The following is a 12,168-nucleotide window of genomic DNA, read 5'->3' as shown; positions in this document are numbered from 1 at the left end:
TATGTGATACTCAGTTTCTAATTGACTGCACTGATGGAAGAGAGCAGTTGTTTGGGTAGAGTAGATAATCCATTCCTAATTTGTGGGTAATTTTAGAATGCCACAGTCCTAGTGTGAAGGCATGGGATGAGGTGGATTTGATCCTGGGGTGGAGAAGGAAAGATTTAAAGAGAGCATGAGATGATGTAGATATCCCAGAAAGCACACATTTGCCAGAAAAAGCCTTAGGTTCATGGGGGGCCACTTTTACTGAGCCAGCTGGGGGCTGCCCACTATAAGGGGAACTGCCCCACTATAGACTTCTTAGTCTTTGATACACTCACTATACATCATTGCAACTATAATTCTTTCTTATTTGTATTTTTTTATTCACTTCTAATCTTGTTCGGAAACCCTGTGGGATCTATTGCAGATGAAATATTTTTTAAAAAATAGGTACATATAAACAACAATATACAAATTTGTTCTATTTGCAGTAATCCCTTAAAAAAGGGAATTTCTCTTCTAGAGCACATCATTTAGCAGCAAGTTCCCCTCTTCTCAATCACTTATTTATTATGTTTCAATCAATAAGAAATTATTATGATTAAATTTTATTTTTTTTAATTAGCAAAAATCTGCCCCTTACTTCTTCTCCCTCATTGAGAACAAAAGAAAAACAAAATCCCTGTTATGAACATGCATAATTAAATCAAATTTCCACATTGGCCATTTACAAAAGAAAAAATGATATACACACATACACATATATGTGTGTATATATTTATATGTTTGTATGTATAGTTACATGTTTAATTCTGTGTCTTGTTCCTCTCTATCAGAAGGTAAGCATTATGTTTCATCATTATAGACCTCTAGAATCATGGTTGATCATCATGCTGATCAGAGCTTCTAAGAGTTGTTTGTCTTCACGATATTGTTGTCATTGGACAAATTACTCTGGTTCTGTTCACTCTGCATCAGTTTATATAAGTCTTTCCAGTTTCTCTGAAACCACACCCTTCATCATTTTTTATAGCACAGTAGTATTTCATGACATTTATACACCATAACTCATCTAACTTTCTCAATGGATGGCCACGTCCTCAGATTCCAATTCTTTGCTACCTCAAAAAAGAACCATTTTATTTTTCAGCATCCTTAGTTAGCATTTGTTTTGCTTACTATTAGTTTTTTCCCTTAATCTGCCCTCCCTCTAGTTTCATCTTCTTCCGCCTTTCCCTATTTCTGTGTTGAGTGAAATGTATTTATATACCCAACTATGTGGGTATTTGTCCTTCCTTTGCTCAATTCATATGATAGTGAAGTTTCAGATGTCATTCTTTCCTCCTTGTTTATATCAATTTCCACTTGCAACACCTGATTATATGAGATACTTTTTCTTTTTTTTTCTTTTTTTTTTTGTTGTTGTTGTTTTTTTTTGTTTTTAGTGAGGCATTTGGGGCTAAGTGACTTGCCCAGGGTCACACAGCTAGTAAGTGTCAAGTGTCTCAGGCCGGATTTGAACTCAGGTACTCCTGAATCCAGGGCCGGTGCTCTATCCACTGTGCCACCTAGCTGCCCCGAGATACTTTTTCTTAACCTTCCTTTCCCTTTATCTTCCCTTACCTTCCTTAAAGCCCTCTCCCCTTTTTAAATGTATTCTTCTTCCCTTCTCTTTCCATTCTTCTGTTAAGATCATCAATACATAACAGAACCATTCACAGGCCATCTGTCTAATTAGACTCCCTCTAGAACCCCTGATGTTGATAAGGTTCAGAAGGGACACATGTATCATTTCCCCATATTAGAATGTAAGTAGGGGCAACTAGGTGGTGCAGTGGATAAAGCCCTGGCCCTGGATTCAAGAGGACCTGAATTCAAATCTGGCCTCAGACACTTGACGCACACTAGCTGTGTGACCTTGGACAAGTCACTTAACCCCAATTGCCTCACACACACACACACACAAAAGAATGTAAGTAGTTTATCTTTGTTTAGTCCCTTATCATTTTTCATTCATGCCTACCTTTTTTTTTATGTTTCTCTTTATTTCTATATTGGAACTTCAAGGTTTCTATGGAGCTCTGGTCTTGCTTGGAAGTTTTCTGTTTCATTAAAGGCTCATTTTTCCCCTGTAGGATTATACTTAATTTTTCTGGTTAAGTTATTTTGGGCTGTAAGCATATGCCCTTTGCCTTCTGAAATATTGTATTCCAAGCTCTCTCCTCCTTTATACTGGTGGCTGCTAAACTGTGTGATTTTGAGTGCAGTTTCTCAGCACTCAAATTCTTTCTGATTGCTTGTAATATTCTTTCTTTGACCTGGAAGTTCTAGATTTGGGCTATAATGTTCCTAAGAGTTTTCATTTTTCATTTTCTTTCAGTGGGTGATTGATGGTTCTTTCTATTTCTACTTTGCTCTCTTGTTATAAGATATCTGGTTACTTTTCTTTCAAGATTTCTTGAAATAAAATGTCTAGTCTCTTCTTTTGATCATAGCTTTTAGGTAGTTCAGTGATTCCTAATTTTTTCCTCATCTCTTTTCCATGTCAGTTGTTTTTGCTATAAAATACCTTACACATTCTTCTATCTTTTAAGCCTTTTGACTTTATTTTGATATTTCTTGTTGTCTCATGAAATTACTGGCTTTTACTTGGTCCATTTTTATTTTCAAGGAATTTATTGTTTGAGCAAAATTGTTTACCTATTGTATAGCCTGGCTGTTAATTACCTTTCCAATTCTTTCTTCCATGACTTAGATTTTTTTTCTTTTAGCTCTCTCATTTCATTTATAAAAAATATCTTTCATTATTTAAAAAAAGAACTATTTCTTTATATCTCTTCCAGAAATTCTACTTGAATTTGTGTCCAAGCTGTGTTTTTTTTTTATGCTTTGCTTGTAGATGTTTTGGGGTCATTATCTTCTGTGTTTATATCTCGTGTGTCTCTATTACCATTTTTTTATGGTGAAACCTTTTTTTGTTAGCTTATTCCTCCAGCTTACTTTCTGACTTTAGGTTTTATATTAGGTCCAAACTCTAAGAACTTAGGGAATGAATTTCTGGGCTATTCCTATTGCTGCTTTCCTGGGATATTGAGTGTTGTGTTATTCTCTGATCTAAGGGACAATTCAGGCCAAGGGAATGAAAAGCTTTCATCATGCTTTCAAAGTGGACTGATTCAGGACTAAGTCTGATCGACTGCTTTCTCTTGGCTGAGCTCTGTAATTCCTGACTTGGGTTTGCAACTTGGTCATCACTAGTTTGCTACTAAAACTCTGCAACTATCAACTAATTGGAAATAGAGTCTGGTTCCTTCTCTGGTTATTCCTCTGTTGCCTTCCTTTGGAAAAAGTAACAAGACTGATGTCTCCCTGTATTTCCAGGGCTTCCAAGCTAGCACAGTTCCTGCTTGTGTTTTCATTCACTCAGTATACTGTCCAAGGCCTGTGGTCAGGTACTATCCCTGACCTATCCATTGGTCGACCTTCTCTGTCTGCTATTGTCTGTGACTCATAATTGGGTAGTGGGTGATACAGATGACACTTGGCATCTGTTTGTGTACCTTGACCAAGGTCATAATTGTTTGGTATAGGCCTGGAATCTCATCTTAACCTCAGGCAACATCCCTGGAATGCTTTGAGGGTATGTACCTGGCCAGACCCCATCCCTAGGTCCATAGAACTCTCTATTTCCCTTTGCAGATCTGGGCTTGACAAACCACTGTGACTTTTTCTTGGGTTTCTCCATCAAGATTTAATTAGATACATTTTCTAGATTTCTTTGGAGGAGTTTTTTTTTCAGGAGTGGGGTGGGGGAGCTTGCTGTACTTCTTCCTACAACTCCGCCATCTTATCTCTATTCCTCTAACCCTTTGTTCATTAAGAAGTAGGCCTTAGAGCACTCCCTGTACCATCAGTCAAAAAATGGAGTATGGACTTCAGAAGCAAAATGGGAGGGTTAGAGGATACTTTTATCATTGATATATTATTAGTTTTAGAGAAGAATGTTTTACTTAAAGGAGGTAGAAAACAAGACAACTTTGAATGAGTTATCATTGATCATAAAGAACTCTGAAAATCTCCAGAGTTGTGACCCAATAAGAGGACTTGTACTGACTGATGCCTGCCTAAAGTCTATCTTCCTGTCTTTCTAATGGTTTTTGCTGGTTTCAGCGGGGCTGGGATTGGGAAGCTGGGGTGGTTTTCTCTCTGTTGTTCTTCATGGCTCTCCTGATCTTTGATAGCAGGCCCATCCTTTGTATGGCTTTTAGCTTTGATACAGGAGGGGGCACTGTGCTTTAGCATAAAGCACATTTGACCTCGAGAACTGGGCTCATGTTCCAAGTCTGTGACCTATTAGCCAAATGAACTTGAGCTAGGCACTTAGCCTCTGTCTCCATGAGCTCCTTTTGTAAACAAAGTGCTTTATGAGCTATAACATGCTATATAAATAGGAGTTATTTTTCTTATAATTTTCGGAGTAGGTCCCAAGAAGTTTAGAAACATATGCATGTCCATCCATTATTTGATCCATTTTCCTAACATTCCAGGCCAGCAGTCAAGCAGGGTTGGGGACATAGGTTAAAAATGATAGGAATTTGAGCTAGCATCTACCCTGACTAGGTCATTGAAGCTCATGCTGCCCGTTTTTCTTTCTTGTTGCATAGTTAGTTTGTGAATGAGTGTCAGAATGAGCTTATGGTCCTGAGTATTTTGAGTTCTCTTGAATACTTTGTAGGAAAGACTCATTCTGATTTGGGTTGGACTGAAGATTTTATATTTTATTTCAACCTATGCCATAGTTTCCTCCCAGAATTCCTCTTGCATATTTTGTATATATTTGCATGCTCATGTATTATTCCTGAGAGAAGATGAGCTCCCTGAGGGCAGGGAGGCTTCATTTTTGACTTTATGTCCCCAGCATCTACCACAGTGCCTGCCATGTACTCAGTTGTTAATAAATGCTTGTTGATTGATTGATTGGAACCTGGGCTTGAGAAGACATAGAGCTGTTCGGTTGAGAGCAAAGAGGGACCCAGAGAAAAAAGTGAGCCATGAATTATCTTCATACATATAATCCCTGAATCACAATACTCACAGAATCTCAGAGCTGGAAGAAACCTCAGAGGGCTTCTGGACCTGAACATGAAATTCCTGCAACAGCTATACTCAAGTAGGTCCTCAAACTGTTGTTTCAAAGACATTCTAGGAGTGGGAATTCAACCAACTTCCAAGGCATTGATTGGGGGAGGTGATATGTACATATAAAAGTATTTGCAAAATAAATACATTTTTTTTTTTTTGGTAAAAAGAGACACTAGCAAGCCTGAGGATAAGGAAAAACCTAATATAGTAAGTCTCTTTTGACATGAGCTTTTGAAAGAAACTGAGGATTCTAAGAGACATAGAACAAGAGGGATTGCATTTCAAACCAGGGAGACAGTTTAGGGAAAGGGCATAGGATAAAAATATTATGTGCAAGGAAAGTAAGAAGTCATGTCAATGGCGGCTATGTGGAGGATTGATACGAGAAGGAAAAGACTTATGGCAGGGAAAACCAATTAGAAAGTCATTGCATTTAGTATAGGCAGAAGAGGTTATAAAGGTCTGACCTAGCATGGTGGCCATATGAATGGAGAGAAGGGGAAAGATGTGAGAGAAGTTGTGAAGGGAGAGTCATAAGACTTGGGCAAGTATATGGGATAATAGGGGTGAAAAGAGAGAGCGAGGGGTTAAGAATGAATTAAGGAGGCAGCTAGGTGCACAGTGGATAGAGCACTGGCCCTGGATTCAGGAGGGACCTGAGTTCAAATCCAGCATCTAGACACTTGACACTTATTAGCTGTGTGAACCCTGAGCAAGTCACTTAACCCCAACTGCCTCACCAAAAAAAAAAAAAAGAATGAATTAGGTTAGTGGCAGCTAGGGTGGGCACAGTGGATAAAGCACCGGCCCTGGATTCAGGAGTACCTGAGTTCAAATCCGGCCTCATGAGAACTTAACACTTACTAGCTGTGTGACCCTGGGCAAGTCACTTAACCCCAATTGCCTCACTAAAAAAAAAAAAAAAAAAAAAAAAAAGAATGAATTAGGTTTGTAAACCTGGGTAACTGGAAGGATGTTGGCATCCTCAACAGAAATAGGAAAGTGTAGATAGAGTGGCAGGAATAGTTTTGGGGGTGGGGAGGAAGACAAGTACTATTTTGGACTTGTTGAGGTTGAGATTCCTATGGTGAGATAAAATCTGAAATGTCAAACAGGAAGTTACAGATGTGGATGTAATATACCTCTGGAGGAGAAACCAGGGCTGGGTGTTGAAATTTGGGTATCATCTATCTAGAGAGGATAACTGATGGGAGCTGATGAGGTTTCCAAGGAAAAAGAACATAGAGAAAGAAGTAAAATGGGTCCAGGAGAGAATTTTTGAAGTATACTGACAGTTAAGGATTTGAATATGGGACAATTGATGCAACAGAGGAAATTCAAGAAGGAACATTTAGAGAGAAATTAGAAACAGAAGTTAGAAATTAAAATGGTTAGAATAGGAGATATGAGAGATAAGTGCTCTGAAAACCCAAAGAGAAAGAGTATCCAGGAGAAGGTTGTCAGCATTATCATATGCTGGAAAGAAAGGTCAAAAAGGATGATGACTGAGGAAAAACCAGCAGATTTGTAATAAGAGATTATTAGTAACTTTAGAAAGAGTAGTTTCAATTGATTGATGAAATCATGAAGCCATATAATAGGGAACTCAGAATTGAATAGGAAGACAGGAAATAAAGGTACAGATAGGCTCCCCCGCCCCTTCCCCCACCCCCTGCCCCGAGTCATCTGCTTTAAAAGGAAGGAGAGAAATTACTTGATAGGTTGAGGTGATGTTAGGGTTAAGTAATGTCTTTTTAAGCATGGAGAACATACTGGGTAACATTCATTTGTAGGCAGCTAGGAATGAGCCAGTAAATAGAGATGGAAGATAAGAGGGATGGGTAGGAATGGTTTTGGGGAGTATTAGCTTAAGAGCTGGGGGGGGGCAGCTAGGTGGCACAGTGGATAGAGCACTGGCCCTGGAGTCAGGAGGACCGAGTTCAAATCCAGCCTCAGACACTTGACACTTACAAGCTGTGTGGATCCTGGCAAATCACTTAAACCCCAATTGCCTCACAAAAACAAAAAAAAAAAAAAGCTGAGGAAATAGTATTTTGCTTAGATTTTCTCTGAATTCTTTGAAATGTTTTCCCTAAATCTAGTTGCATGGCCACTCCTCTATAATAATTGCTAGGATGGTGGTAATTTTCGAAGGGTTCCTTCGATTTTCACCTCAGCAATTAGTTCCTGTTTATTGGTTAGAATTGGATTTAGAATTTGTTTTCCTTGCTCATTTTTTTTTATTACCTTATTGAATGGTAAAATTATCATAACAGATGTCAAATTATTAGCAGCTTTGATATTGGCACGAGAGAACACTCTAACAAATGTCTGGATAATTTGAAGTCCCCAATCACTATTAAAACATGCCTACATGGCCCCGGCTTGTGATCTGTTTCCTGAACATCTTGTTATTTCCTAATTCTTTCTAGGTAGTCGATATTGAGATATTTTGTTTTTACATTACCTTCATTTACAAAGAGACTTCTCTCTCTCCCCTAGCCAATGGACAATCCCTTATATTAAATAATTTTTTAAAAGACAAAGAAAGTTTGATAAAGTTAACACATTAACTAAGTCTGACAGTATAATGGAGTGTTCTGTACCGCCATAGTCCCCAAGCCTCTGTAAAGATGGGAGGGAGGTGCTTTTTCTCCTTTCTTCTGTTGGGGCCAACTTGATATAATACTTATACAGGTTCAACTTTCTTTGATGTTGCTGTGGTTGTTGTTCTTCCCATTTACATCACTGAAGTGACTATTCAATATTATTTTCATGTTCCTGCTGTTTTCATTTTCATCAATTCAGGTAAATCTTTCCACGAGTTTCTCTATTTTTCTCATATCCATTATTTTTATAAGGTACATTAATATTCCACTCAATTCACGTATTACACCTTGTTTAGCCTTTCCCTGCTGTTCTAGTGATAATATTGCTTTTGTTTATGCCTCATGTTGATCTTACCCATAAGCTCTAGTGCCCTGGGTTTTTTGCATATTCCTTTCCAGTTAATTCATTTTAGAAAGCATTTAATATACACCTACTCTCTGTTTAGGCACTAGGGTTACAAAACAGTTCCAGCTTTGAGAGTCTCACATTCTACTACTATAATGGATAAATAACTACAAAATATATACAAAATGACTACAAAGTAGGTCTTAGGGGGGAGGGAGAGCACTAACAACTGAGGAAATGGAGAAAGCCCTCTTGTAGCAGGCAGCCTTTGAACCGAGCTTTCGAGGGGTCTGGGGAATTCCAAGAGACAATGGTGAGGAGGGACAGCCTGGGCAAAAGCACAGAAGCAGAAGGTAAAGTGTGATGTTTGGAGAACTACACTTTATACAATTAGACATTATACAATGCATGCATAATGAAATGTTGGCCGTTTTGAAGAGTCGGATTGCGAAGGACTTTAAGTGCCAACAGAGGAGTCTGTATTTTATCCCAGATCCCCTAAAGGTCTTGGATGGGGGAGAAATGTAGTGTAGGATTCCAGACTTTAGGGAATAAGATACTTTGGCAGCAGTGCAGAGGATTGATTAGAGGAGAGAGAGATGAAAAGTAGGGAGACAAATCAGGAAGCTACTTCCCAAATCCATATGAATAGGTGAAGAGTGTAGATGGGTTTTTGGTTTTTTTTTTTGTTTTGTTTTTTGTTTTTTTGTGAGGCAATTGGGGTTAAGTGACTTTGCCCAGGGGACACACAGCTAGTAAGGTGTTAAGTGTCTGAGGCCGGATTTGAACTCAGGTACTCCTGAATCCAGGGCCGGGGCTTTATCCACTGCGCCACCTAGCCCCCCCCCGATGGCTTTTTGATTGTGAAAATCATGCGAGATATACGAGAGCTACATGGTCTAGAGAAGCAATGTCATACAGTGAAGATTGTTGTTGCTTTTGGATCCAGGGGACCAGCTGAGTTTGACCTCTGCCTCAGACACTTCCTATTTAGTGACCCCAGATAGATGACTTAGTTTCTCTGAATCTGTTTCTGTCCCTGTAAAATGGGGATAATTCTAGTATCCTACTTTACAGAGTTATTTATGGTCAAATGAGATAAAGTATTTTGCACACTTTAAAGCATCGATTAATGTGTTAGCTATTCTCTTCCTCAACATCATCATCATTATTATAATTCTATGGTGCTATTTGTACCCCTCCCCTCCTTATCTTGTTCTTTTGCCCCCTTTTTCTTTATTTGTATTGATGTCTTTTTTTTTTACATCACCTTCATTTCCAAATTTTCCTCCCCTCTTCCACACTCAACAAACTATTGTTTGTAACATGAGAATTTTTTTAAAGGGAGAAAGGGAGAGGAGCATTCCAGTAAAACCAACCAATCACATCAACTCAATCTGACAGTATATGCTATCTACTTCACATAATTATCCTACCTCGTCCCCTCCCCACTCCCATCAGCTAAGAAAAGAGGGAGCTACATTTTCTCATCCCCAGGATCAGACTTGGTCATTATAATTGCATCATTGTTCAATTTGGCTTTGGTTTTGTCTTTTCTGTTATTGTGGTTATTAAACATTCTGCTTTCTTCTGCTTCCTTGCCTCTGCATCTGTATGGCTTCCTGTGCTTCTCAGTAGTTCTTATATTGATTATTTCTTAGGAAACCTCAGTAACATTCCATTACATTCATGGACTACAATTTGTTTAGCCGTTCCCAGTTGGTGGGCATTCTACATTGTTTAATAGTGCTTTGCATAGTAACAAAAAGTGCGGGCAGGGACAGCTAGGTGGTGCAGTGGATAGAGGCACCGGCCCTGGAGTTCCGGAGGACCTTGAGTTCAAATCCAGCCTCAGACACTTGACACTTACTATCTTGTGATCCTAGGCAAGTCACTTAACCCCCAAATTGCCTCACCAAAAACCAAAACAAAAAGTGCTGCATATGAATATTTTTGCTATATGTAATGTTTTGTTGTTGTTCTTAACCTTCTTGAACTTATCATGTTAATTTTGAATAAGGTTATACCTTTCTATATTCATTCTCTAGTCAGGGGTTCTGTCCTACCACATGCTAATGATAACTTTGAGGCAAAATTTGGCATCTCCTGTTTAGCTATGTGTTAAGTACAGACATCTGAGGTCATGAATTTTATTGCTGGCTCCTTCCTTGGATTTTGTCTACTGTGCATTTCTGGGCATCTTTACTATTTTTCTTTCACCTGCTCTGTTGGTATTCTAAATGATACCAAACTTTCTGATAATTTGTTTTCTCTTCTTAATTTTCAGTCCTTGAGATTAGACTTGGAATACTCCAGGCAGATATATTCCTTACCTTTATTTATGTGCACTCCCTCCTAGACCTAGAGCCCATAATTCCTATATTTTAAACCCTAGTCCAGAATGCAATCTTGTTCTCAAACACCATTTTATCCAGCTGTTCACTTCTCAATAGGCTTTTTTTTTCTCTTCTAAAGGCCCTTGCCTTTGATCCATTGAAGTGATGAAAATATGACTCATACTCAAATGATCTACTTTAGTTTCTTGCCCTAAACTCCATTCTTAGGGAAATTATTCTAGTTTCTTTCTAATAGACAATTAAGAAACATTATTAAGCACTTTACATAGGCCAAGAACAGCACTAATACTCTGGGAGCAGACGGATATGGCAATATCATGTGTGCCTATATGACTCACTAGAAATGGGTGTCAGTCGTCAGGTCTGATACAGCTTCAGAGCTTCCTTGCCACATGCCCTGGAAAGTCATTAGACTTCTTTATTGTTACCAGGTTGAAAAATAACTGCTCTCCAACAGGGGTGTCACCAGGCCACAACCCCCCCCCCCTTCTTTCTCTGACTTTTACTGGATGATCTTTCACCTGATCATAGTTATGGATCTTAAGGCAGCTGCTTTCCTCTGAGCCCTGTTGCAACCTGCTACCTCTCTGATCCTTTGATCCTCAGAAGGTCCAGTTCTTTCCTCTTTGAGAAGAACCTCAGAGTACTTTCACTCTAAATATGTTCAAGGGCCTTCTTTTCCCCCCTTTTTTCTTTAGGCCCCATTATTCTACTCTCGCTTCCTCCTGCCACAAGCCTGCTATCCTCTCTGGCTCTTTTTTCTTCTTTGTTTACCTGCAGGCATCTAGGTAGTGGGCAGTGGATAAACTTGGAGGCTGGACTTGGGGGTCAGGAAGACCTGGGTTCAGGTCCTCCCATAGGCACTTGCTAGCTGGTGTCACTTGACTTGAGCAAGTCATTGACTTTCTGTCTCAGTTTCCTCATCTATAAAAATGATGATAATAACATCACCTACCTCCCAAAGTTGTGGGTTTTTTTTTTGGGGCAGGGCAATGGGGGTTAAGTGACTTGTGCCCAGGGTCACACAGCTAGTAAGTGGCAAGTGTCCAAGGTTGGGTTTTGAACTCAGGTCCTCCTGAATCCAAGGTTGGTGCTTTATCCACTGCGCCACCTAGCTGCCCCCAAAGGTTGTTTTTGTTTGTTTTTTTGTGGGGCAATGAGGGTTAAGTGACTTGCCCCAGAGTCACACAGCTAGTGTCAAGTGTATGAGGTTGGATTTGAACTCAAGTCCTTCTGAATCCAGGACCAGTGCTTTATCCACTGGGCCACTTACGGCTGCCTCCGCCCAGGTTGTTTTAAAGATAAAATGAAATAATATTTATAAAGTACTTTGCAAATCTTAAAGTACCTTATAAATGCTAGCTATTAATTATTTTTCTCATTGAAGTCCCTTTTCCTTTTTTTTTTTTTGTTAATTCTTCTAATCCAGAATTGATGATATTATTCCTTGTATTTAAATACACCTTCTTCTCTTGAAGAGGTCAGTGAATTATAGGACTAAAAGATATAGTTGCAGACTTAAGTATTTAGATGAAAAGTGAATTTCTAAGCTTGAGTTAAGGGTGGAGGCAGGCACTGAGATCCTACTTGGGGTCATCGAAGAAAAGCATAGTGACATGACTTCATCAGCACAGCAAATCATCTCTGCTGAGTTTTCGGCAGATTATAAATCATTTTGATATTTCCTACTTGAAAATAAAACCACAGGGGCACCTCACTCTAAGGAAGA

General features: G+C 39.0%; 1 protein-coding gene across 1 annotated transcript in view; it reads left to right on the top strand.

The window, feature by feature from the left end:
* NOD2 (nucleotide binding oligomerization domain containing 2) overlaps positions 1-12,168 on the top strand; it is a 44,277-nt gene that overhangs the window by 21,811 nt on the left and 10,298 nt on the right.

The sequence above is a fragment of the Dromiciops gliroides genome, chromosome 2 (assembly GCF_019393635.1).
Source record: "Dromiciops gliroides isolate mDroGli1 chromosome 2, mDroGli1.pri, whole genome shotgun sequence".
Classification (NCBI taxonomy): domain Eukaryota; kingdom Metazoa; phylum Chordata; class Mammalia; order Microbiotheria; family Microbiotheriidae; genus Dromiciops; species Dromiciops gliroides.
The sequence above is the reverse complement of the archived record's forward strand: the minus strand, read 5'-3'. Positions and strand labels throughout refer to the sequence as shown.